The 27,364-nt window shown below is 47.1% G+C and overlaps 1 protein-coding gene across 2 annotated transcripts in view; it reads left to right on the forward strand.

Moving 5' to 3' along the window:
- The first annotated feature begins 5,314 nt into the window (after positions 1-5,314).
- LOC144153823 (uncharacterized) overlaps positions 5,315-27,364 on the forward strand; it is a 93,110-nt gene continuing 71,060 nt past the window's right edge. The window contains exon 1 of one of the 2 annotated variants that reach the window (XM_077685553.1): positions 5,315-5,482. The gene's annotated coding sequence lies outside the window, so the exon portion shown is untranslated. The remainder of the gene's footprint in view (positions 5,483-27,364) is intronic. The other variant, XM_077685554.1, reaches the window with a different exon arrangement.

The following is a 27,364-nucleotide window of genomic DNA, read 5'->3' on the forward strand; positions in this document are numbered from 1 at the left end:
CTCGCAAACTAAAGGCGGAGGTTGAAGAAAAACAAAATGGATACGAAATTGGGACAAGATTTTTCCGCGTTCTCAATAGGCCGCAATTCAAACAGCCCTGAAGCCTGAGTGCCAAATCGAAACGGCGAGGTTTTTAAGTGTAGCGCACTTAAGGGTCTCGCTTGTCGTCATACCTCGCTCGCTGGACCCAACTAAAGCCACACGGCGTTCCGTTTTCGCTGCCTAACCCAGATGCTTCGAAAGCCAAGCGGTTTATGTAGTCATAAGCGTTTGAAACTCGCGAACCGCTGGAGCTTGTCCTACATCTCCCCGTTGTTTAGAGCAAAGAAAACTATAGGTACATTTGAGGCAAAATATACGTAATTAACCGGCAGCGCCCGTGTTTATTTAGTTAGGAACGCTCGTTGCGTTGGTTTTTACGATAGTGAGCGGGAAAAATGGGGCAGTACAACACCGGCACGTGCGGGAGAAAAGGCGAGCACAAAAAGAACAGAACTCCCACTGGAGCAGTTTCAGGCAGGGGGCGCGCAAGCAATGCGAAGGCGGGAAATTTCAATTGCGTTGGAGAAACCTCCGTTGAATTCACAAGGCCAGGAATGGGACAAGGCGGCGAAGAGCGGGATGGGTGGTAGGTGTAAGCGGAAAACGGCGCCACAGCCCATTATGACAAATCACTGCTATTCACTTCCCACAGCTTTGACATTGAGTGGAACGGCTTTAATTTTTTTTTTTTTGCAGATGATCTCACCCCCTCCCCCTGTTCTCTGTGCGTGCACAGCTTATCTTTACCCAGCTGAACACGCCCCTGCCAGTCACTGACGTGCCAGAGTCATTGTCAATTATTAATTACTTAATATTGCCTTGGGTGCGGTTACTTCTAGACGTGAGCAAAATTAGAAGTGACCCTGGCTAGTCACTGAGATGCAGAGGTTTGGCCAATTTGGTAACAATAAAGGTAGACTACTTTCTTGTAGGATGCACGGCGCGTGCGCAGTCAGCAAGGTGATGAGCTCAGGCCTAAAAACCTCTCCCCACTGAAACATCGAGCGTAGGAGTGACCGCCTCTAACACTCCACATCATCGTCACCCGTCATGAGGGCGCGGCACACTGGTAATCCCACTTGGTTGCGGCAGAAATTTCGGACGGCGCTTCAAGGGTTCCGCTGGAGTGAGTAGCAAACATTGTCCTAAAAGCTTACCAGAATAAAGTTTGCAATGCGTAGGCCATGTTTCGAGTTTACTCAGACGATTTAGGAGTATTTTTAGCACGAAAAGCGCGCTTGAAACTGCCGTTTCGTTCGCGTCGTCCTCCCCTCCGATTTGTAGATGGCGGCTATGGACGACCCACTGGCAAGTGCGTCCCCGCTAAATTTAGCGGATTGCTATCATGTTCAACCCGCAAAGCCTGTGCGTCAGCAAACGATAACTCGATAACAACCACGAAATTTTATTTAAAAAATCAAAACTTTGACTTCCGAGGCAGCTTGAAAAAACTTCAAAAACAAGTGTAACGTGATTAGGGTAGTGTGCCCGGCGGTAGTGAACGACGCATCGTCCTCTAACTTCTGCCGCTTGCTTGTATTAATCTAAGTAATGCCCGACTGACCGACCGACCGACCGGTTAATGGTTAATTAATGCTCACCCGAAACTGCTCCACCCAAAGTCTTCAATTTTCTAGAGAACATTCCATAGAATAGAATTTTCAGAAATTCCACCCACAAAAAAGGATCTAAATTTGGTTTTCCCAAATTTATGGTAATGTCGCAACCCCGTTACAGTGCCTTACCAGTTTCCGCTGAATGCCTAAAAATCAGTTTCTGCGTTTCGCCATAAACAATGTGGATTCGGGGTAAATTACGCGTCTTTCCGTATCACTTATTATGTTCTTCCCGTTGATATACCGAATCGGTTTTGCTGACAAATATTACCCCCAGAAATCCGCAAAATACATGTACGTATATAGCCTTAAGAAGCCCCTAGAGGGGTGAACGGGACTTCATGCTAATACAGCCCTAACGGATTGAAATGACGTAAAAGGTGGTCAACTCCCATCGAAACTAACAGCGGTACCTGAGACTTTAAATTTCAACAGCACATTCAATATGACCGCACAAGTTCAATATGACTGGATTATTCAAGAATTGCACTCGTCCGCAGTTAAAAGGGGTAAATTATTTTTCTCGAAATTTGTCTTTATCCTGCAGGCGCGCTGGGATTTCGAACTAGCTTCTGATTTCATTGATTGTAGGGTTTAACGCACCGACGCGACGAAGGCGATGACGCGCCGTAATGGAGGACTCCGGATTAATTTTGACCACATAGAGGTGTTTAAAGTGCGCCGAAATCTCGTACACACGGGCGTTTTCGCTTTTCGCCTCCATCAGAAAAGCGGCCGCCGCGGCCGGGAATCAAACCCGCGTCCTTGTGTTCAGCAGCACAACGCCTTAGCCACTGAGTTCGGATAGCTTCTAATGGTACAGGGTGCCTAAAATCTCTTGTACAGGCCTTCCTTCTCACAAATCCCTTATTTAGGGGCGAGTCTGGATTTGTGGTAAATCTCGTGTCTTCGTATTCCTCAGTATGTGCTTAGCCCGATTATTTTTAAAGGTAACCCCTACGAACGCCGGAGCACACCTTTGGGGATTTTGTCCTAAGAAACCTGTAAGAGGGTGACCGCGATTTTTCAAATTACGCCCCTAACAACTTAAAAATGGCTATGATGTTATTTGAACGGCCGGCCAAAATCTTCATCAGATAATTGAAATTTCGCGATCACATTACTGTCATAGAACAGGAACTCAATGAACATCTATAGTAAACAAGGCCCAAAAAATGTTCCTGAATTTATTGGTTATCTCGCAGGTCCGTTAAAATATTGCCGCGAACCATGTATGGGTTTGTTTATTTATTGTTTGTTTTTACTGCCGGGCCACGCCCGGCTGTGTTATCTGCGTTCCAAACGAAGCGCGTCCTACATTCTTTACTTTTCTGCCGCACGGGCTATCACATTCAGATAGGCACACTGTTTCGCCCTAACGTCACTAGCCCAGAATAATCTTCTGTGATCTACAATGTTCTGGATGTGAATCGACGGTTCCAGAAACACTTGCGCCGAAAAATAAAAGCCTGAAGAGCAGACGCCGCGGCATTCGATTCGACGACACTCGCCTGTGCAAGTCACTTTGTTGCGCGCTGCTTCGCCGCCTCTGTATTCTTTTGAGTTGTTAGGGGAGCACAAGTTCGCTCCAATAAACTTGTTTCTCCTTCAAGACAACTGCGTCGTCCTTGGCTTCGTGACAATATCAGAAAGGTCTTTTTTCATATATGTAGCGCTTACAAATGTCTACACAGAAGTTTCAGTGTTTGCCCCAACAACACCTAAAGGCGAAAAGAAAGCTAGATCTGGGACCAAACAAACTATACGTTTTTACAGATTCCTAAATATGTACGGGAACCGTTGATATAGTATAACACCCCCGGTCTGAAAACGCAGCGGTAAAAACGTAAATCGAACATAACAGTGATGATTCGGACATCGCCAAAATGATTCATTATATAAGTCAGAGTTAAGCGGACTGATAGTTTAGCTGCGCTCTAGCGCTGTCAGGATTTAATTTAGAGCGCGTTCTGCTCATTCCGAGCACAGAACGAGAAGATGTTTAACTACCTCTCCCTCCCGTTCAAATCGTTATCCTCGGCGTTCGCGGTGGAAGCCCGGGGGTCAAGGCCCCATTAAAATTTCCCGGGCTTGCTGTTCGGCCACTACCGTCCATCCACCCGACTGCGCCGCTGGAATTTTGAATAAATAATGGGTCCACGTGGCAGTGTCACGGCGGCGTGCAGAACGCTACTGCTTCCGGAAAGCCACTGTGCGAGAGATTAATAAACGCCACACGAGAACAGCGGTGGACATAAAGCGCAGCCTTTGGGTACACCTCTAAAGAGTACTCTTCTCAACGTTACGTCATTGCTTTTAACGAAATAAGCGTATTTTCTTGATAACTGGATTGGATACGGGAGCATGGGGTAGTACATCATGTTCTTTGCAATTACCTTCTTGGTTATCCATGTCGAAAGCTTTTGTCAGGCCACTGACTATTGTTCCAACGGTGCGTTCCAAGCCGATGACATGCTTCGTTTGTCACGAAGTCATGTTGAAACAACGGAACAAAAAATGTGCAAGAACGCTATTTTTTGTAGTGGGAGCGTATACATTCATCACGGCAATGAATATCACCCCAGCGATGCGTTCCAAGCCAATCAGGAGGTCATCATGGATGTAGACTGGGCGAGAAAACCAGACCTTCGTAACTACATCCAGGGATGTGGTTAACGTTAAGGTGTCTACCACTATTTTTTTTATCAGTGGATCAAGTAAGTTCATTCGCCTGTAAATAACTCTTATGATTGTCCCCTTTTTAAGCCATTGCTATCTTCTCTTTCGGCGTTTTGATTGTAATGCTGATGGTTGTTTTGTTTTTTTCATCATATTCCGGCGGCGTATTGCAATAAAGAACCAAGTTTTTCCGGTGATTCATGTATCGTGACCATAAAGCTAAGTCTATCCGCTATTGTGCAACATGTCATGAGTTCGGTTCTAAGCCACGGCAGCTGTTTTCTTTACGGCGCCGAACAACAACAACTAAAACAAAAACTCCCGTGTCAGTTTTCGTTAAAGAGTACCAGGTTTCTACGTGAATACGTAGGCGTCTACTACGGCACGCCTGGCAGCTTAAGTGTAGCACCGGCGCGCAAAATTTCAATATGGTTGCTCGTATAACTGGGCGCAATACTGACGCACTTCCAAAACGCAAATACTCCCAGGGCGTGACGTGCTCTTTCTTAATGAGCCACAGCTACAGTCCTCCAGGGCACGTCTCAGTGACGGAAAACGGTGCATTCGATATTCTCCACAATGACGACGTCCTCGTGCTCTTCGTTAAATTTCCCCGCCACCGAACTACGCCCCCGTACCGAGATTCCGGAGCATGGTGCGCATTCCGGAGCGGTTTTGTTGCGGCCTATCCTCCCCCGCGTACTGTGACCCACGCTACTCCTTATTTTTTTAACCAGTTCCCCCACCGCACAACTCTCATTGGCCGGCGACCTTCACGCGGCCGTGTGACGTCATGAACAGCGATTGGTCCTCCCTTGATTCGTAGGGGAGAACGAGGAAGGGGGTGTGCGCGCTCTCACATTCACCCTCGCTCTCTTTTTCCGCGCCCCCTCTCGAGCGGTTTTTTTTTCTTCGCTAGCTCTCCCGGGCTACTGTGGCACCCTCGCGCCGCTTTGCGGTGCCCGAAGGCTTTATAAATACGCGCCACGCGGGAAAGTTTGGCGTGTGTAGTGCAGCGCTGCGGTCGGAGAGAGCTGCAGCCTGGTACAGAGCTAGAGTTCGTCTGCGTGAGAAGACGCCCCACGAGACGACGACACACGGCTGCTGCTTCATCAACAACAGACGCGGTTCTTCGCCGAGTTCACGTGAGTCCGCAGAGCTGACCAGCCGCTTGGAGAGTGAAAGAAAGTGTTAGCGTCGAGACTAACGAGGCTCGCGTGCCCTGTCGTTGACGCATCTGCCCGTCTGCCCGATATAGGCCTCCCCGCATGATAGTATCTCGTAGACTACTCTAGCGTGAAGAGGCAGAAATCGCTTCGCGTGTTTCTTTTCGTGGTTTTTTTTGTTTCTGAGCTTCCCGGGAATTTGCGCGCACAGCTGAGCAAGTTTACTAGGGGCGGAAAAACCGACAGGTACTGTGTACCTTTCTGCCACCTTAATCAGCCACGTTTTTTACACATGTTGACGATTTATTTCCGTGCTTTTAGTGAATGAATGTGTCCTTTTGCGATAGAGCACACATTTCCCGATAACTGAACATCGGAGCTTCAGTCGAGGGGTTGGGTTAGGGGGATAACGCTACGGGTGGGGTTTGGAACGGGAGAATGCTGCCGAAACATTGAGAGCAAATGCCACAAGTTAGAAAAAGTTCATGCATTGCTGTCACTAACGGGAAGACTGGACAGAAATTCCAATACTACTTTCAATTTACAACGGAAGAGGCGTTGGTGCTGGCAATATCGAAACATTTTTTTTTGCTAGGCCCGAAGTACTTCGTTAATTTTAATCCTGCCATTGTTTTGCACTTTTGATTGGGTCTAAAACTTAACGCCATTCCGAAACGAAGTCGCGCAATTGCCGTTTAGTTTTCTCACGCTAATCACACAATATGTTCGGGTTCCAATTCTACATAGCTGAATATCTTCTACGGGGAGGTTGTCCAAAGTTAACCTTACACTCCGACCCGCCGAAGGCAGGACAGAGGGTACTCCGAAACGGTCAATAACAGAGGACAGTGAAGGACGCGTGCACCTCTATCATAAACAAAGATGGGCTTCATGGATGTTTCTTGTTTCTCTTCCCGTCATCCTTTCGCTTTATTCCTTTTCTCCAATTCCTGTTTTTTTTCTTCTCCTTCCCTTGCGGTTCCTCCCCGTCACTTGGCGAGGTGTCGGTACCTTACAGAGTGACGCGTGTTTGCTTAGCCATTTCGTTACGCGAATTTTGCGACCTGATGATGTACCTTCGTAAATGGAAGAAGGCGCGATAACTTTTATTTTGAAACCTATTTGTTACGCACGCAATGCTAAAGCATCGATTTTTCCGAACGGTAATTTCAGTAGCTGACTTACGTAGACCCTTCAAATAACAAGAAGTTTTCTGAATTTTATTCGCAGATTTTTATTCAAGGTTCTTTTTTCTTGCTATTAGTGTTCTCAGCCTATACCTGTCACGATCCTAAACAAGGGAGAAAAAGACGTGTAGACAAACTCTACTATCTCCTAAAGAGTTCCCCATCGCTAGCATCAAAATTATGTTTGACCACCAGAACAAGAGACGGTGGGCAACATAGCGCTTAGGAACCACGGCCCTCCAATACCATTTCTAGCCTACGTGTTTCGGATGTTTTATATATCTGATGTTGCTCCTTTAACGGGGGCCATAAAGACAAAATACAACTTTGCTCAATTTTTAAGAACTGGGCTTCAGTACCTTTAAATACCTCCACTCCATCCATGAAAGACGTATTTTAACCCCTAAAAGCGCAAGAAGTGTTGAAAACAAGTGTGGTTGATTCCTATGTCATAGGAATCGGTGAAACACGAAAGTGAAATGTCCAGCGAATTCCGCGGCTGACCCTTATTTGCGAGTCGGCGGCTGTCTTGTGGGTGTGCTTGGCGAGCGACGTTCTGCTGGCGTATCGCTTCGACAAAGGTGTACTGGCGTCATTTCCGTGACGGATATGACGTCAGGGAAATCTTGGCGTATCCCGACATAAATCACTTTTGTGGTAAAATATAAAACCAAAAAACGAACAACCTTAAGTATAAGTACTCTTTAGAACTAAAGGTTGCTTCCCCGCAAGAATACCCTGTGTGCAGGGGAGCGCCCTTACAGGCCGGTTGCTTCGTTGTACTGGCGGCATTTCCGTGACGGATATGACGTCAGTGAGATCTTTGCGTATCCCGGAATGAAACACTTTCATGTTAAAACTTTTAAATTTCGCGCTACAGTCATGTACTCTGGACAGGAGTGACGCCCCATGGGACGGGACTAAATATATAGTTATGACTGTTAACTGCGCGTTAGCATTTAATCGATGCGGCCAAACGGAACTAGAGGTCCCCATACAATCGCCCAGTAAACGATAGGTTAGTTTGGCGGCCACCAATCACACAAACGGGATTCTGTGACGTCATAGAAAAGTTGCCGGAAAGTGGCAGGGGAGTCGCCACTGCTTCACGTGTTTTCTCTAATATCTCCATTATTTTTTCGAGGTTAGTGATAATATTAGTATTATCTTTATTGGGACAAAGCAATCTTGCTAATAACCAAATTTGTATTTTGTCCTCTCTAAACCATGCACTTGGTGCAGCGGAGCAGAGAAATAGTTTATCGTAGAAACGGTGCAGTGCACGGCGCAACGTTACACAACATTCAGAATATTTCGCCCAACATTTTTTTTTCATTAAAACCAAAAACATAGATAGAATAGCGAAACAGGGTTTGGAAGCCAAATGCAGACCGTACTGAAACTGGCGGATGCGAATGCATCATGCCCGTGGCATATCCGTGAGAGATGGGCCAACAACAAATTAAGCGGTTTCCCTTGACGTTCCGAGCCGACTTTGGGAAGGGTAGCGCAATTCTTAGAAGTTTGTATTTGCGCGTGGATACACTTCTGGAATGGAAGTATTCTTATATTAATTCACGGATATCTCACTGTAAAGAGCACTTTTCCACACAGCTTCTCTTGTGGTGGCATTTCGTCGGCCCAAAATAGTCCTTGCAGCCCACTTTGAACTGCTTCTGGGCGGAGGCATTATTCCTCTAAAAAGCAAACCAACAAGCACAAACACGTGTTCTGCCTGCGTGGTTAATTTTTACTGATGATACATCGATACAGTGAATTAAATGACTGCGGTAAATCTAGCATTTACAGTTAATGCAGAACGTACAGTCTTTGTCAAGAGCTCAAGAACAGCAAAAATTTCGAAGCCACAATGATTTCAAAGCAAAGGTAGACGTTTAAGTGCTGCCGAACAATATTATGACAGCAAGACAGGAAAGCACTTTCGCCAGCTTTCTGGTACTTCAAAAAGCATCTCAGGCTAACTGGAAATGTAAGAGTACAAGTAGAATTCTTTGTGCCCTGTAAACTCTTACAGGGGCTAACAGATTTTGACAAAGACTACATATATCATGGCTTCGCTGTTGCTGTGGAGTCGAGTTTTATGCTTTAACATCACTCTACGCCAGGAGACGGGTTTGGAAATATCGGTATATTAGCACACCTGGTATACCACTCCTGGCGGAGAGAACCTCGATAGTTCATAAAATGACAAAGGCGCGAGATCAGATGTTGCTGCCTCGAGTTAATCTCCCCCAGCACGATTTGTAACGTCAGAAACCGTTATAGCTCTGTTTGGCGCTAACTATTGGAACGGTTACTGCAGGGGCCGTCAAAATACACGTTTGTGGACCTTTCGGCAAAGCATCTCAGAATATTTCAGTGCCAACCTTTACAACTCTCGTTAGGTTAAAGGGACTCTGCAACGCTTCCGCTCAACGCTTTCACTCTTTCCTGCACTTGTGGGAGCACTGCGAAAGCTATAATTATCGCCAGCACGGAGCGACACTGCGTGATTTGCTCGTTGAAGCAAACCCGACCCTTCCGTGCTTGCTTTGCTTTTCTCGCTTTCTTTTGAACGTGACTATCGAATGCGTTCATAGCTGCAACTGAAGGAACGCCGGCCAATAGCCGCTACACCGTTGTCGCGGCGTAATTCCAGGTGTCAAAGAACGCCAAGACCGGCAAAGAGAGACAAATCTTTTGAGCAAGTAGCTAAGTTATCTGATGGACATAGAGCAGCAATTTTTTTGGCTGAGGTACTTTGCCACCCCCGAATCTATGTACTGGATGTGTTGGTTGATTACGTTGTGCAAGACTTTACGGTTGCGGAAGAAGTTAAAAAAAGTGTTTCAGGGTCCCTTTAAAGCGGCCCTAACTCCTCAGCTCAGTTGCGATGATTCGCTTTTCGAAGGAGGTGCGACCTATGCTTATTTCAATACGACTGTCCTTTGAGATTTTCATGTCCGTGCCCGTGTTATGGAGAATGATTGGTGCGGAGATAATTTGCGTACAGAAGGACTATGACAAGAAGAGTCGCTGCAGGAAAGGGTTGCTTTCCGGAATCCCCTTCGGAAAGACCCGGATTTGCATGCCTCCTCAGCAAGTGCAGTGCGTGTGCCACCAGAAGCTGCACAACATCGCGGAAACCTACTTGAACGCGCGTCCAGGAGCCATTTATATCAATGGCACCACAGTGAATAGCGGCTCTAAGGTAGGCGCAAAGGAACGCGGCGCAGTTGCTCACCGCCCCCTCAAAACTAGCTCACATGTGGTTAAGATGTACCAACCACGGATTATCATGCGAAATCCACTCCTGCTTATAAAGCGTCATCCAATACGCCACTGAGGGTTTGTCTAACTCTGCATGTATCTACCACTTTGCTAGGCGTCAGAGCACGCGTACATGATTCAGAGTATGTGCACACAATTCTTGCGGTCGACCGTCCTGTAGTTGGGGAGCTGTAAGAAACTAATTGATTGAGTTATTGATTGTTTAATCCAGCACCGTCCGTAGCAACTAGCCCTCCAACAGCATACATTTCTGTTTATAAAGTGTTTTGTGTACCCGGCTGCGAATATGTGAACTCTGTGGGTATGTATTCTTGTGATGGAATAACATAAGCAATTCCATCACAATTAGCATTGTGATAGGATAACTTTCAAGTATGTGGCAGTACGCCAAAGCTTAGGCTTAACGCTTAGTTTCGAGGTCTTGCGACGTCGACCCCAACAGCTTGAATTGCGATTAGTACGAAGAGTACTTCTTTTCCAATATTTACCGGTTGGCGTTAACAACGTTTTCCTTCAAAGCCTGACTGCCGTTGGGCCTGAAGACCTGTTTTCAGGCATAACGTAAGGTTGCCTTCAAGTTGAGCCTTTCGACCTGCCAAAAATCATCATACTGATTGTTATGCGATCTGCGGGTGTCCTGACGACAGCAGACTCAAAGCCCGGCGTTAGGCTTAACATCGGGCCGTCGCACACCCTCGCCGCCCACTCCCCCTGCTGTGCACAAACAATTGCGCAGGCGAGTTATAAAGAGGAAAACACGATACGCTTCAAGGGGAGTTTCTCCTGTGAAATCGGCCGGGCTTTGTTTTGTTTTCTCGACACAAAATGTTGTCAGACGGGAGTGACAATTTATCGTTTGAACTCGGCGTATACTTGTTGAGGCACCAAATGTCGTATTTCTGGCAACTCATGTTTTTGACTAACACCTGCTGAGTGAGAAGGCCATCGTAGTACTTGTTTACCATTCAGTGGTAAAAAAATACTACGACGATGTAGTAGCTTAGCTTGGCCCACTTGGAGGATATTTATTTGAGCTTGGTCTGGTATGATTATATATCAATTGGGAACGCTTTTGAAATCGACCAATCCAAAAACACGTGGCCAGACAGCCTACGGGACGGCGTTTTTTCTCTTCCTTTTGGGGCTGGGGGAGGGGTGATTAGATGACAATACGGCGTTGTTGCCGAGCCCATGTTGCTCAAAAGGGGAGGGGCAAACAAAATTGATGGTTGGTGTTGATTGCTAAGGTTGCAGCATTGTCGTCACTACACCTTCCACTCTACACCGGCCAGGAAGAAACCTTAAAAACTATTATCAAGATTTTGTACCATAAAACCAGAAAAACTGACGCTGCACCTATGTACCTATACCGCTGTAGCGTGGTGCCCTGTTCCGACATAGTCATGGAACAGTTTCTGGGTGCTTTCACCGTTTGGATGGATCACTACGGAGCTGTGCTTTTCACCGCTCACTTAAAATGGCGGCCCCTGGACATTATCGGGAGGCTGTTCCTCCGCCACTGTAACACTCCTCACCTGTTTTGCGGTCAGTCACTGCGACATTACAAAGCGAAAAAGGGAAATAGTCGTAGGTGCTGGGTATCCTCGCAAAGGGCCATCTGTATTGAATCGAATTATTTGAGGTCGAACAGCTGAATCCGCACAGGCAATGAATGCTTCCCTTCACCAGTTAAGCTCCTTGGTTCGGCGCACGGAGCAAGAATGGTTCGGCGGGCTCAGTGCAAGAAGGAAGGACGCAGAGCTTACAGGTCTACCGAACTAGATTGTAATTGGCTGAATTACTCGTGCGTGGTTGGCTGTCCTGTAGAACATGAAACCCAACTGGCAAGGCTAACTACCAGAGAACGCATTTGAAATCCGGAGTTGGCCAGTGCGCTGACGCACCTCTGGTGGCCAGTACAGCTGGTGCTCCATTCCGTGTTGACTCGTGTTCAGGCCTAAGGCAGGCTTCTTGAAGAGACGTACCCTGCTGCCACCGCCAATTAATTTTTATTTGCTAGTAACCGCAATTAGCGTGGGAATTTTCTTACATCGGTGAAGTAACAAACAAGATTTTACATTGAAACGCAAAAAATTTCCTTATGTATAGCTATCGGAACCCAAAACTGTAGAAACAGTGCTGATAGCCCGCATTTTATTAATTTTGTATGTTTTAGGTAGCCATTGATAACGACACTTGGTTATAAGCAAACAATAAATATGCAACTTTAACGGGTTACTTCCCGTCAGTCGCGCCTACAACTACTTTAGTATCATGATTAATAACTTTAGAGAAGGTCTCTACTATATTATCAATACATTATCAATTACATCGCCAAGCAAGGCAGTGCTAAGTTGAAAATGAACTCTTCTTTTCAATAAACCCGCCCCTGAGAAAACGCCGTCGTTCTCTAAAACAACACCAAAAAAGCAGTCTTAAATAAACCTATATTCTTAATAACAATCTCAAAAGGAAATTTGTCCAGAGCGCTAAGAGAATCTCGCTCATGTAAATTCTCAAGACTGTTTTAAATGTGGATGACCATATTAATATTTACCTTCGGTTGTTAAAGCAGAGCCGGCGATCTGGGGCTTTCATTCTTTTAGATCGGTGTTTTAATGGGAAGTGCATGCCTTTATTCTATTCTACGTTATTTGTTTTTACAAAATTTTTCCATCTGTCTCATCGGGATGGTTACAAGTTGGCCTCCCGGGATCGGACAACCACCTCACGACGTGCTGCTTTTCTCGAGACGTTCGGTCGCTTGCTCAGGTTTTTCTGATCGTCTGCTGTGCTGTTCGCCTGCTACTTTGTTTCTCGTCTGCTGTCTTCTTTGTTTCTCACCGGGTCCCTTTGTCGACACTGTTCGATTCCCCAAGCATCGCGGTCGTGGTTCGATCGCACTCTCGGGCCCGGGGACGTCTTCGTATTTACCCAATTCTTAGTTGTTTTCCCTCGCACACCCTATATTGGACGATACCCCGTCCGCATTATCTCCGAATACACAGCGCGCACGAAAAACGCATATGTTAGTGCTCCCTCACCCGCGAAAATGATTGTGTTCGTTAAAATTCAGAACTGCGCGCAGATCCGAATAAAGTGCGCCCAGGGTTAAAATAGGATGATCGTGCTATTTTCAAGGAAATGTATAGCGTCAGCATAAGGGAATAGAAAGGGTCTTCGCACTTATATCGTTCCTTCGTCGTCAAACAGCACCGGAGAGGTAATTTTCTCGGAGCAGATTGGTTACATATATAGCCAACATAATCCGGGATGCAATTCTGTCCGATCTTCACGTCTACACTTCTTATACCTACTTTGGTGTTAACGCCTTTGAATCAAGACTGCTTTTCAGTTTGTTCGGGCAGGCGGCAGTGACGGCTTACCGGGATGATGATTTCCTGTGCAGATTAGATGCCTAGTATAAAAAAATTTCTGCTCAAAATAAAATCAGTAGCTAAATTAGCGAATTTGTAGATTTATTGTTGAGAATAGTTTGCGAGAAGAGACGAGCCCAGCATTGCAGAATAGTTTGGGGCTCACCTGGTCTTCGTTAGTGCGCTGAAAAACCTAATTACACGGATCCTTTTTGAATTTCCCGTTAGTCTGGATACGACGTTCGTTACCGATAAATAACCAGACTCAATAACTTTGTGTTGAGTGTGTAGGGTGATTTATCTACACCGGTTGGCACATGGCGAAATCGAGCTCAACCCCACATGCTAGATTCCTTTATTCACGGCCTCCCCGTCTTTTCAAATAAACAGTTCGCTGCCGACGCCGCCAATTGACGTTATAGGCAGTGCCGATAAAGCGCTACTTTTTATCGTCTTCGCTTTTGTGCCGTAATGCAAATCAGTACGTTGTGGAACAGTGAACCCGACTTCTCCGGCCGATAAATCCGCTCAAAGCTACAGTTCGAATCACGAGCAAAATCTCTTCCTTTGCACTCCAAACCCTTTCAGTTCCGCCGGGCTATTTTTTCTCTGTCCGCTATTTTTTTTTTAGCTTTCTTTCCACGCATTTCCTGAGTACCTCATTTACATGGCGAATGAATGGATTACGGCCTAGCGTTACTTGTGCGCCAGTGACCGCGGCTTTTATTTTCCCGCTCAGAGTTCCTCGTATCTCATTGGACGCTTTCGTTTTGTGTCTCTCGCTTCCTCGAACGTTCGCCACCTCGATCGGCGTAGGGCCTGCGAAATAAAATAAGCGGTTCTGTAGCGCCGTACGCCGACTCGATGTTGCTTAGCTTACTGGGATCGCTGAACACCGGCTGCCTCATCACCGCCGGAGGATTTCGAATTCCGCGCCCTACGGGGCCCACTCAAGACTTCGGGGGCGCAGGAATGGGAGATTTGATCGTGTTTGAAACGTGAGTGCGTTGCCGAGAAAGAAGGAACGGCAAGAAGCGAAGACGATGAAGGGAAAACCGGAAGTCGTGCAGAGACGCCAACATTGACGATGCTTTGCACTGACTTGGCCAAATTGCGGAAGCTGCAAGCTCCGCGTGCTGGCATGCGATACGTGCGGTAAACAGCCGGGTGAAACTTTAGAAGCAAATAAATTCGGGAACGGCCTGAGAGAAAGGGAAAAAAAAAATCGACGCGTCAATCGGAAGTCGCTGTGGTTTTGGCAGATAGCACCGATCTCCCGTCGTCCCGAATACGCGGTACCCGGCTGTGCCTAAAATATTCACCGTTTGGAATTTCTGTGTTTATTTCATCGCGCGAGCGATTACGTCAGAATAAATCGGCGTTCGCCTTCTGCGTGCGAAGTTTTTGCTGGTATAATCAAAGGCGGCGCCATATTATCATCGTATGTGTAGCGTAGGCGTTGTATCACGGCGTCACGTGGGATGTGCATTAGAAAACAACCGAGATATAGGTATGCAATGCGCATGTCATTTACGACATTTTCGCAGGAAACGTTCGCGTCAGCAAAAAGAAAGTTCTGTGGGACGTTCCGTCTTTCTGTTACCGGAATGCGTTGTTGCTGTTCGCGTCTTGCATGGGATGCAATCGCCTTACGAATATATCAAATACAAATGACGCATTCAAAAACAATTTAGCTCTTGTATTTTCGTTGTTTTTAAGCAAAGCTTCTATTGCTAGGTTTCTGAATTCGAAGACATCCGCGCACGCACGAAAAAACGCTATGTGAGTAAGCCAGCTTAGAAAGGCCAAGGAGGTATGAACAAAACTTTATTCACAAAAGATTGATCGATTGATTATGGAGTTTAACCCGCCGACGCTTCACAGGCGATGAGGCGCGTCGTAGTGGAGGGCTCCGGATTAATTTTGACAACCTGGGGAATTTTAACGTGCACCGAAATACCGATCCCACGGGCGTTTTCGCTTTTCGCCTCCATCAGAAAAGTGGCCGCCGCGGCCGGTAACCGAACCCGCGGCCGTAGGCTCAGCAGCACAACGCCATCTCTGAGCCACCGCGGCGGGTTTATTCAGAAAAGAGAGCAGAATCGTAATGGTCCTGTGCTTGAGTGGTATCCATAGTCCGGGATTCACATCTTTTGGCCGCCTCTTGAGATGTTTGAGCAGTTGAGAAGGGCTGTTTATCTCCCAGGCCTCTCTGGTGGGGGAAGGGATGGGGGACGGGATGAGTTCTTTTACCAAGCCCAAACTATGTGGAAATTATCGGAAATATATCCACAGAAAGGGCATGATTCATCCGTTCTGGGATCTAAAAGTTTTATGATGGCAGGAAATAGCAAAGTGTTGGTCTGCAAGCTGCGAAAAATACGTTTTTCTCTTTTCAGCACTTTGTAAGGGGCAGGGTAGATCGTATGATTTAAAAAAAAATTGTCTATATTCTTTCTTTAAATCTAAGGAAAGGTTCTCTGGATCTTGGATCAGAAGGGGCGGGGGGTTCCGGTAGGAAAGAGCTCAGGCGGCTGCATCGGCAGCCTCATTTCCTTCCTGATGCTCAGGTGCAAAGAAGATTTTCTATGGTTGCAGTTCAGAGACCTTGGTTGCAGATTTGAGCAGTTGAATTAAAGAGGAGGGATTTCCCAGGAGTAAAAGAATTGCAGGCTGTGCGGGAGTCAGTGATGACCGGTGTAGAGTTGGGATGTGAGAGAGATAGCGCTACGGCTATTTCCTCCACCTTGTCCCGGCTGAAGGCTCTCAAAAAGAGGCCATTAACGTGTTTATCTTGATGGATGATAGCGGCCGTGAAAAGCCCGGCGGGCAAACCGCTGGCAACATCCGTGTAAAATACTCAAAATTTTGAGCCCCATTTTCTCGATAGCATTTTAGCACGAGCATTTCTTCTGCCCCCATGGGTAGAGGAGCCCATGTTACGGGAGAAAGCGAGAGTGCTGGTACTATGCATTCAAAATTCAGTCATCTCGATTAGTGAAAGAGTGGCTGATATGAAGACGTTATAGTAGGTGTCTTCGAGGTTTGGACTGCGCAAGCCTGGAGTAACGGTTCGTCATGTGTGGCTCTTTGAGTTCGGAGAAAGAATTATGAATACCAATGGTTTAAAGTTTATTGTTAGAAGTAGAGATTGGGATTTCCATAGCACGTTTTTTTCGTGTTTCTAATCTAATCAGGTGATCTTTACGACTGGTGTGTGATTTAGTTATGCGTAGCTTCGGCAAGAGTAAAGCAGGTGGTTTGTAATGAAGGCATGTGCAAGCATAAGAGCATCCTTTTCTTTTAGACCTCCACGGTTGTTTGAAACTCTACGGATCATACGTCCAGCCTGATCTCCTGGCCGTATCAACTTGATTATCGTCGATTTGAGATTTAATTTATTATTAATACAGAGGCCCAGAATGTGGATATTTTCAATGGTGTTGAACGGAGTCTATGAGAGCATAATATTTATGCTCGTAAAATCCTTAGGATTAGCTTTAATGAGAGGGGACTAGGTCAGATTTAGCTAAAGAATCAAACAAGGTCACAACTAGCTGCGTAATTAAAAACAACGTCAGTGGCTTAATTTTATGTTGTATATCCCACAGGTTGCCACTTGATGTCAATACTGTTATATCATCCGCATAACTGGCGTGATGCATGTCTGAAGTTTGAGAGAGTTGTTTCGGTAGATGCATCATAGCTATTTTAAAAAGTAGCGGAAAGAGAACAGCACCCTGTGGGGTTCCGCGTGTACCCATGACGAAGGGACCATGCCCTGTTTTGAATTTTAAGGAGGGCACGCACGCTCTGCCGCGAGAGAGGTAAACCCAACCCCACCCTCGTCTACCTGGTTTTTCACGCATGCGTATCGGGTTGTTCCGCAGGAGTTTTCTGCGTACAGAGAACAGCATCATTTTCTTTTTGCCTCAACATATAAGGCTTCGCTTGAAAACGCCATACCCTAAGTTTATTTAAAGTTAGCTTCAGTGCTTTGCACACGTGCACGGCTGCAAAGACATGTTTTTATTGAAATTTTAACTATCGTAAGCAAATGCGGAAAGCTCATGGACATTTATTTACTACTTCCGTAAGACCCGATGAACGGCTATAACACAACATGCACCGAGCCTCTTTACAGTCGGCTCTACTATTTTACAGCAGGTATGGCTAAGAAGACGTTGCTAAGAAGGGGCCAAGAATACAAAATACAATCGAAATAACTAATAAATTGTTACGTTCCAAATAACTAGCATTTGTTGACCCACTCCAACCACACAAGACGCTTTTTACCTGAAAAACAAAAACAAATATTCAAAACCCTTCAAATGACGTAACATGGGCAGGAGTTTGATATTATGGGCCAACACTAAAAATATAGTTATCAATGCGTTAACCGCACGTTAGCACTCAAGCGATACGATCAAACGAAACAAAAGGCCCCACTATAGCTCCGAAGTCATGGTTCCTGGCTGTGGCCTGGGCCGGTGGCCGCCATTCGCCCAAAACAAGATTCGGTGACGTCATAGATAAATCGCCGGAAAGTGGCACGGGAGTCGCCACTGCTTCATCCGCTTATATTCACCGTTTTTTTTTTTTGCAATTCTAAGCGCCCTCCCCTACTTTCGGGAAAAAATTGGGGGAAAAAACGTGCATGGGAATCTATGCACCCCCTTTTCTAAGCAACCATCGCAAGGTGAATTTCAAAGGGGCGTGGAAGCGGGCCTGTTGACGTTTATTTTAAAGTTTTCAATTCTAAACCATTTCAACGGAATAGAAGGTGACCTGCTGTGGGAGTGATAGCGGCGGTCCAAGGGTGACTGAGTATCGGGCGTGTGCGGTAGGTTCAGTGTCTGCACCTAGTTTTCTTTGAATGTTTGACAGATAAAACATTGCTTCTTGCTACAGTCTCGTGGAGATACGGCGGCGAAAAAGAAGTGGCGGGGGGCGGTAATTTACGCTTTCCGAGTGTAAGCACCCCCTTCATTTTGGGAATCGCGAACGTGGAAAAAAACTGTGGTTGATTCCTCTGTCATAGGAATCGGTAAAACACCAAAGTGAAATGTGCAGCGAAATCGGCAGCTGAGCATGATTTGCGGGTCGGCGGTTGTCTTGTGGGTGTGCTTGGCGAGAGACGTCCTGCTGGCGAGTCCCTTCGGCAAGGGTGTACTGGCGTCATTTCCGTGACGGACATGACGTCAGTGAAAGTTTCGTGTATCCCGACATAAAACACTGTCGTGTTGAAATACAAAACCTGAAAAAGAACAACCCAAAGTTTAACGTACTCTTTACTACTAAAGGTTGCTTCCCCGCAAGAGCGCCTTTCTGCAGGGGTGCACCCTTTACAGGCCGCTTGCTTCGTTGTACTGGCGTCACGGATATGAATTAAGCGAAATCTTCGTGAATCTCGGAATAAAACACTTTCGTTTTAAAAAAGAGGGGGCTTAGAATCGAGTAAATACGGTATATCTCGATTGTTTGTATGAAGTCTGCAATAAAGTTGGTATTGTTTTTATCAACACAAAGGAGTCTTTCTAATAAACCAAACTCGTATTTCGTCTTCACAACCACTTAAAAACAGCATAGGTTGGGGAAAAAGGCCGGCCTCACTGGCTGGTGAACGCTTTCAGAAACGAAGAGTCGCCGTGCGAGTTACCCCGACTGTCCCCGGCACGCGCATAAAGAAATCGTGGCGGTCAACGCTTGGGCCCGACTCGCGTGTGAACCATCGATTTCATCCTCCGCTCACGGGGCGGCCAGATAATCGGGCGATTAGACCACTGCGCCCCTCGCCGGACTCGGAAATGAGTTTTGGTCAAGGCGAGAACGAATCGCCCCCGGCGAGAAAATAACTCGCAGGTGGGTGCCGGGCCCAAAGACCTACGCGTATGGTGGCTGTTTGTGTTTGTACTTAGTTTGTACCTGAAGCATGGGCGCTAATCTGACAATAATGACGCGAGCGCTCTTACGCTTTCGATAGAGAACTCTGACGGGGCCGGACGGTTGAAGTGGTGTTGCGCAAATGTATTGTGGCTTGGTGAAATTTTCATTTCGCGTGTTTTTTAGCTTTTGCCGTGCTTTGATGCAACGTTCACGGGCACCGCTAATCTAATCGGAAATCTGTATGCATTTATGCTGCAGCAGCCACCGTATTAAGCAGCCACCGGTTTCAGCGGCACGGAGGAAAATACCATACGTTGGCGCTTTCAATACCTGGTACGCGATTACAAATACCTCGGAACGCCTCCGTGAGCTTTTTTCGGACTTGACAACTGGTAGTCATAACTTGGTAGTCATTTCCCCACCATTCTGAAATTAAAACAAAATTACACCACCTTCCCGTAGGGGAACCTTGAGTAGTACGCGAAGCAGCCATGGGGTCGACTGAAGTTCCCATTAGTTTTCAGTTCGTCGTTTCCTTTGACGTTCAGCTTCGCGTGCCTTCGTTGTATCAGTAGCTTCTTGACGTAGTTCGAGTGAATGAAGGACATAAGGCACGTTCGTAGCACGTGCTCCCGGCTCGTTTTGTAGCGCAGTGGGAAGAGCGCCACGTACCCCCCGTTGTTGCCAGAGAATCGTGGGATCGAAACCAGGTGCCGCCTAACTATGTCTTTTTATATTGGACTGCGCTGATGTCAGCCTAAACGCTGACGGGGCTGAAGAGACGCGCATGCGCAGTAGAGTGCGGACAACGACAACGAGGGAGGGAGGGACACAGCCCCGAGCATGAGATGCTTCCCATCTAATATTCTTTGGGCAAGGAGATTTTTGGCGATGCAATCTGAGCATTGTTCTTTCCTTGTTTGGTTGATTGCTGTTGGCGTCGGGTATTCGTAAGACGCATGCCAATGTTAAATGGCAATGCGAGCAGCATTCTTGAAGGAATACCGGATGGCTGTTCTACGAAGCAAAGTGCGGACGAACCCCAGCTTTCACTCCCCGGATGCGGCCGTTGGGTGACAGCGAGGCTAATTTTTAATTGACAATTGAACGATGACTTGCAAGTGGGCCTCATAGATAGTCAATGAGCCAATCGATAGACCTATGGTTCAAAGGCCTTGGGAAGGCCTTTGAAGCGGCCGTGTGGCAGAGGTGTAAGGCTCATGAGAACGAACCCGGCCATTACTGCCTATTACTGGCCGGGATGGTATTACTGGTACGCCTATTACTGGCCGGGCAGGGGCTGTGCAATGGGTACCCTACCACGTGCTCTGTGTCGAGCGGGTGGCTTGATCCCTCTCCCCACAATCACACCCGCGTTAGTAAGCCGTTTGACTCTCCGGTACTAACATACGGTCGTAGCTGAGTGGGTACTACGACTCACTCTGACTCCGTTGACCGGTGCCGGCGATTTCTTTTCTTCATACTGTTATTCTGAGTTATGTGAAACGCCGGAATCTACGAATCGCTAAACAGCTTCGCTGTTAAAATTACGAATCGATTTGTTGTTTGTGCTTTGTGTTGTTTCTGCACTTTCTTCCTCCTTTGTATGCGCTACCGTGTATTTTTGGGGGTGAGGGGAGTGGTCCGACCACCTCCCGAAGGATATCCTGCGTACGCCACTGTGTGGGAGAATTCAACGCTCAGTGTTCAAAGAGGACACTTGGCCTGCAACGACCGGCAGACTGGGAATCGCGAGTCCATACACTCCGAGGTCCGACTCACAGAAAGCACGTCCTTGACGCTTTGCTCAACCAATCAGAGAAGCAGTAAGGCATTGACGAAGAACTGTGGTCGGCTTTCCTTCCCCCTCTTATCCCCTTCTACCAATTTCTTCCCAGCCCACTTCCCAACTCTGGTCTGGTGCTTCTGGCGTCGATAAGAAAGTTTCCTGTTTGTTTCAATTCTTCCCCGGCGGCAACTCTATAGTATTCAAATTATACCTGTTATGAACTTTCCCCGCATCGACGGCGTTTTGGTTCGATCTTAAGGGCTAATTTTTCAAATTTTCAAGAAAAAGGCCTCTGAGTCTCACGGAAGAAAGTTGAGCTGTCCTATTTTAAATTTGTTTTTGGTTTGCCGTCGCATATGAACCAGAATTGAATTGAATATAAAAAATGCCGCCGCTATTTGGACCTTCCCCGTTTGGGCCCCTTCTGTATGGCGCTAACACGCTATTATGAAGTTACATTAACTAGCTCAAGTCACCATTTTTCTGAGCTAAGACAGGTCGTTAGAGTAGCAATAAAGGAAGCGGAAGACACGAGCCCCATTAACAGCAGTGCCCTCTTTATTGCACCAGGGTGCTGTAAAACGGAAGCGAGACTAACGTATACTTTGCGAGCGATGCGAAAGGTTAACTTGGATTAACCGGAAAGCCATAAATGGGAGCAGAAACACGCCGGGCACTGCATCGATTGCACGAGCGCGAAGCTGGCTACGCTATACCGGTTGTCTTTTGCTGCTGGGGCACAAGGTATTATAAATAAAAGCAAAGCCTCCCCTGTCCACCCCCTTTTAACACCATTCAGTTTTCCTGTGCTGACCAACCAGGGATAGCGGATTCTCCGTGCTCTCCGCGAAACACGAGATATCAGGGTACAACTATTGGGTGAAGTAAAGCTTGCTTTTTCGCAGTACGGGTGGGTGTGCAGAGAAGCATTGTGTGGTGCTGCTGGGTCTAAAAATAACTGATTGCAAATGTGATAATGGCAGAATCATTGTAAGATGAGTGCAGACAAAAAATTATGACGCGGCCGTTTTTCATTCAAGGGAGTGACAAAAACTTGGCCCCAATACACGCTGTCAAGGGGGTTGGAAAGCAAAACTTTAAACGACACCCACAACAATTGCCCATGAGACGTGACACACGTGGCTCTACAAAGAGTGAAACCAGAGATTCTGCCAGCCATTACCTGGAATTTGCGGGGGCGGCATCCCGAGCGCAACAGCAGCGGCGGCCACGGCCGGGCTAGAGCTGCGGACGGCGCCGCCGCTGTAGCCCGGCCGTGAGTTGGCAGAAAGAAAACGGAGAGGAGCGTCTTTCGAAGGGTGAGACAGCGGAACCTAGCCATCTTGATGTGCTAGCTCGGGGCTACAGCACCGCGCGACACAAGCGCAGACACCGAAACAATCCGGCATGTGAGCTTAGTGATTCCCATTTATACCGATTTAAACTAGTTAGTTTCGTAAGTTTGAGAATCGCGAGAAAGCTTAGGGAACTTTTATAATCGCTATTTATCAGAAGCAGTTACTCCTTCAGCATTTTGTAATACCTCTTAAAACACAACCGAATCGGTAATCACCAATTTAGAAAACGGAGTCGCATTCGTGGCAAGCAGTGCGCAAAAGGTAGTGTTTCTCTAGGGGCCTGATGTCTGTATCTGGTTTGTACATTTTGTTTTCCCGCCCTGCAAACCAATCCTTAGCGTATGTTTGCCGTACGAAAACTTAAATCCGTCGGGTGCGGGTTACCCTGGAGGTTCTGTCTAACAAGTTAATCAAGCCGTGCGAAGGCAGCGCGCAATGAACGCGAAGCTGCTCCAAAACAGGCCCGAAACAACCGTCGCTAAAGCAGACGACAAAGTCGTACCACCGACGCCACCGCCGGCAAACAGGCACTTCCGCGCGGGGAACGCTGGGTAAATTCGCTGCGCCATCTCTAGTGTGCTCCGTGAGGAAAACCCTCCGCCCCCTCCCTCCGCCCCCTCCCTCCGCCCCCTCCCTCCTTACGCCAACGCTTCCGCCGCGTTGGGAGTTTAGTGTCCCGGCTGCCACAAAAGAACCGTTGGCTGGTAGAGCTAGAGAGCTTCGCTTTAAAATAGAAATAAACCATGGTAAAATAAAAAAAATACAGCGACGTCTCGGAAAGCCGCTGCTTTTTGGGAAAACCTAAAGCAGCAATGGGAAGGCACACTGGCTCTGTTGATACGACCCCTCTGCAGGGGTCCGATGCAGCGAGGCGTGTTTCTTCGATGCCACCAAGTAAGCGCGAAGTTGGTAAAATGAAGAAGCGCCGTAAGGATGCTTGCTCATTTTGCGACCATTCTCAGAATTTGTGTACAATTTTTATAGAGTTCACGGGCGATTTCTCTATTGGAGCCTCGGTCGTCCTTTAACGCAAAACTACACTGTTCGTCCGGCTTTAGGATAACGGCATGCTGGGGATGACTCCTTATCTAAAGGGCGTCGTCTTTCAATGGCAAGCGGAGAACTGCGTGAATTACCACCATCGGGAGAGCCCGTGAAATCTTCCATTGAAAGAACTGAAATGACGAACGTAGAAACACGCAGCCGAACGACACCGGACAGGTGGTGCGGTGTTGCTTCGCCTCTAGCACAACTGGCTTAAAAAATGTAATGGGAGGTCGAGTGGTTGATCTTTAGGGATGTGTCCTTAGAGACCATCTCCTTCGCAAATTTGAGGCTAGGCTCCCTGCGCACGCCCTAATCGGGCTTTAGATGCCCGCAACGCGGCGTTTCTCGCCCGTTACTCGCACACCCTGTCAACCGTGCTTTGCTTTCTAATTGTCTCAGTGGTCACGCTTGCTCGCTGTACGAGCGTCATTGGCCGCCTGTGGCTCCATAGGCCGTCCGCCAGTCTCGGAATATTGTCGCCGTCATTGTCATTGTATCCTAATTTGCCTCCTTCTCTTGCACTCGTTATTTTACAACGCGTACAAGCGGGGACGGAACTAGTCTAGGTGCCATTTGAAGGGCGCGTCGAGAAAAGGTGAGCCACCACTGCTTCGGGTTGGCGTGTTGATTGATTGATCATGAGGTTTATTTAACGCGCCCACGCTACACAGGCGATGAGACGCGCCGTAGTGGAGGGCTCCGGATTAATGTTGAACAACTACGTTGGCAGCGGTGCGAACGCAGCGCAACCGCAGACAATGGCGCCGCCGGATAGTCTTGCGTCACTCCTTGCCGACTTCCCCCTGTCATTATCTGCGCTTCTGTCGCTGTCTATTTAGGGGTCGACGACGAAATTTCCTATCAGAGCGCTAGATCTATTTCTCACGCAATAAAAACGAGTGCGGCTCCAAAGGTACAGTTGCCGTCTCCCACGCGTGAGACGTCGGTTTGATTTCGTTCTCTGTAATTATTTCCTTTAGCTACTGACGTTCTGAATACAGTGGCTGTGGATTTATTTGGCTTCCCTGTGACTTATCCATTTATTTTAGATTGCGAAGTCTCTATGAACAGCCGGAACGAACATCTTTCGTTTTACCATACCGAAAAAAGATTGAGCCGATTAAGTCTGCAGCAGCCTTATCCTTGGATAGCCGAGTTCACATTTCCGGCTAATTCCTCCACTGTCCTATAATTCGACTGTGCAATAAAAAGGCCTCCTCTGTCCTACTCCACAACATTAGAGTCTTAAATCGCCGCTACTAACTCCAGATATTCCTTAAAGATGAAGTTTTGCGCCCTTATACACCGTTTCATCGGGCAAAGAGGAAACCTAGCCTCGCCCCCAGGTGACGCGGGGTGCCGCACCTCCTCTTTGCTGCAGCAGGTGCGCTACGGCGCGGGCTCTTTCGTGCGTTTACTACGTTGTAAAGGAATCGCGCGATCGTGTTCGGCAATACTTCATGAGTTCCGTTAAGGCGCATTTTAAATAAAAAATCTTCCGTTAAAAAGAACCCTTTGGGAAGCATCTGCCTTCCACTCTGCGCAATAAACTTTTTTTGTCAATTTTTCTTAGGCGGGCTCTCCAGCGCGCCTACTTTCGAGTAGAAACAGAAAACGATCAAATTAAAACGAGCAAAATTTTACGTTTCCTTCGGAGAGCAGGGGTAGTTCACACCGGGTGGGACTCGGAATATAGGAGAAGGTGGAATTAAAATGTAATCCCTGGCATCCTTGCCGTACAGCCATCGGCGCTTCGCGTACTAAGAGCGGCTTCGCTATAACTGCCGCATATTTCATATCATGTTTCGGGCTTCAGAACGAGTTCTCGTCTCGAAGGCCGCACGCCTCCTCGGGAAAGGTCAATAACTGGGGTGTAACGACTAGTTTTTCTTTTTTTTTTAATTTATCTTCGGATCATAGGCATCACTTGCTAATCGTTCTCGAGAGGTTTTAGAAGTTGACGAGAAATTGAAGCTAGTATCTGTGCCTTTAAACCTACTCTAAAAATAGGAATGCGTCACTTTTTCCTGTGCTACGCGAGGTGTTATTCCGGGGACAACCGTTGTGGGCCGCTGCGCTGAATTGGTCACATTGCGACAGCGATTTTCGCAGTGAGAGCGACCTCGCTGGGTCGTCATTTCGTCCAGCGAAGAGTCGGGCTAACCACCAAAGTATGATATTTGTTGAAATCTAGGCAAAACAGCGCAACAAAGAGAAAGACAGAAAGAGGTACACGATAGGAACTACGCTGAACTATCAACTGGGAGATGCGTCAACGACAGGCTGATGGAGCACGCGAACAAAGTAAAAAATGCGCGGGAGGGGAAACATGCGCAGGGCTTCCTGGGAAGCCATTGTTTGAATTGCAGGGACTGTTTGCCAGAATTACAATACACTTCCATCATTGGAAAATGCAAATCACGGCTCTCACGTCAAATTGTAGAATAAGAACGGATCTCAACGCTTGGCGGGGCATGCGTCAGCGTGGCCTCTATCACCCTGTCTGAGAAAGAACTACATTTTCTACGCATGCGCTGATACACCTGGGGTTGGACGGCTACATATATTGTCTCTCAAAATATTGATTGATTGTAGTGTTTAACGCGCCGACGCAACGCAGGCGATGAGGCGCGCCGTAGTGGAGGGCTCCAGGTAAATTTTGACCACCTGAGGATGTTTAACGTGCGCCGAAATCTCGTACATACGGGTGTTTTTGCTTTTTGCCTCCATCAGAAAAGCGGCCGCCGCGGCCGGGAATCGAACCCACGACCTCGTGCTCAGCAGCACAACGCCTTAGCCACTAAGCCACCGCGGCGGGTGTCTCTCAAAATAAAACCAGTTGATAGTTCAGCGCAGTCCCTGTCGTGTACCTCTCTCTGTCATTGTCTTTTTTTTTTGTGAACACGCACAGTTTTCCGCGTTATTTGTTGATTTTTTTTTAGATACTCTAAAGTGGGAATTTATTTGCCTATTGCAAGCGCGAGCATCCTTTCCAGCCACTCTGCTCTACTCCGAGATCTTCTAAAGTCGGCTTCACAAATCTACACAAGTGCATTACTGGGAGAACATTTTGTTAGAAATATCGTCAGCAGGCTCATATAGAAGCATGCTTAGGCATTTTATTAAATGCCTCCATATCGCTGCTCTACTATATACCGAGTACTTTTAAAAATGCCCTCAGTACCACATACAGATGCACTGCTTGGGAGACATTTTTATGGGTGATATAAGTGGTCATATATAAAATATTGCGCCTTTTATTGAAGCGTTTTCTTATGCAAGTTTTACAGTGAGTCTTACGTGACAGGGAAATGTTAGCATAGGGTCACCAAAGAGTGCTTACGTGTTAAAACTTATGCAACACAGAATGATTGCTTTGTCGAAAAGTACGGCACATTTCGTTCGCATACAAGGGCACTCCACTAAGCGTTTAGATCGATTTAGTGAGCTGCGCTATTAAATTATCGCAATACAGAGCCGCTTCGAAAATGTCGTACAACGAAAGTCCTGTTCTGGAACCGAAAAGGACGACGTTAGAAAGCGTACCGATCTGCGAGCCTAATGAATGTTATAGAGATTTACAGACAACAGTAATTTACAGTGTAGTGCTCTTCCGCTTTCTCCCGATAGTCGCCGATGCTCTCGCGATTGTTGGATTTTCTTCTAGAAACGTTCTCTTTTTCTGTACAACTTTCAAAACAATTGTAACTCGCGAATACTGCAACATCAAAAAAATCCCGCCATCTCCACGAAGTGAATGATGATGAGAGGGGCCAAGCTGAAATGCTTATCGGTAAAACCGTGAAACATTCGCCCACACATCATATAAAGACTCGACACGTTGTTATAGGTGTTCTTGACGGCGCGCACCACCTGGATGAGTGAAGGACATAAGGCGCGTTCGTAGCCATGCTCGAGTCTCGGTT

Source organism: Haemaphysalis longicornis, unplaced genomic scaffold (assembly GCF_048455015.1).
Source record: "Haemaphysalis longicornis isolate Haplotype H1 unplaced genomic scaffold, Haemaphysalis longicornis Haplotype H1 scaffold_9, whole genome shotgun sequence".
NCBI lineage: Eukaryota > Metazoa > Arthropoda > Arachnida > Ixodida > Ixodidae > Haemaphysalis > Haemaphysalis longicornis.